This window comes from Daktulosphaira vitifoliae, unplaced genomic scaffold, assembly GCF_025091365.1.
Source record: "Daktulosphaira vitifoliae isolate Bord-2020 unplaced genomic scaffold, ASM2509136v1 Scaffold_2, whole genome shotgun sequence".
Taxonomy (NCBI): Eukaryota; Metazoa; Arthropoda; class Insecta; order Hemiptera; family Phylloxeridae; genus Daktulosphaira; species Daktulosphaira vitifoliae.
This window is the reverse complement of record NW_026099573.1, coordinates 41,334,054-41,334,832: the sequence shown is the minus strand read 5'-3', so window position 1 is coordinate 41,334,832 and position 779 is coordinate 41,334,054.

The window sequence follows — 779 nt, the reverse complement described above, 5'->3', positions numbered from 1 at the left end:
CTATGCACCTATACCCATTTTGTTGTATTTCCCCCCAATCGACGTGTCAAAATTGGTACCACCACTACCCGGCGTCACAATCACCGGTCACTACAAATGTCGTGATAACGGAAATTTTTTTTTTTCTCAACTATACTACTGAAGCGACAAGTCGTATTTTGTCTATATTTTTTTGTTGTGAAAACCACGTTTTTTTTTGTACATGTATTTTTTTTGTCCTCCGTTTTTTTATTAAAATAAACGTCGAGTCGACCTGCCGTCTAACAAGTACTATCTTGCTTGGCGTGGCTACTAGGTCACTGTCCAGTGTTCCTCCTGGGCAGTGGGTAATTAGGCTGAATTTGGCTAATTTTTAGTATTGTGCTTTTTAGTTTCAAAAACGCCTCAAAAATGCTCTATTTTATTAAAACGATCATTATAAAGTCAAAAAAATTTTTTTTTAGAAATTTTTTTTTTGATATCTTTGACCTTTACTTTTAATAAAACAATAAAAAAAAAAATTTTNAATTTTTTTTTAGAAATTTTTTTTTTGATATCTTTGACCTTTACTTTTAATAAAACAATAAAAAAAAAAATTTTGAAAAAAATTTTTATTAACTTGTTAAAAAACTTTACAACGAAAGACCTTTTTTATGTTGAAATAACCGTAATATAACCATATCTATACTTCAAACGACTATAAATAACGACCAAATTAACATGTGACCTTGAAATTTTATATTTTGTCTAAGCAATATACTAGAATTGAGTTTTCATAATTATTTTAACATTATGAGTAC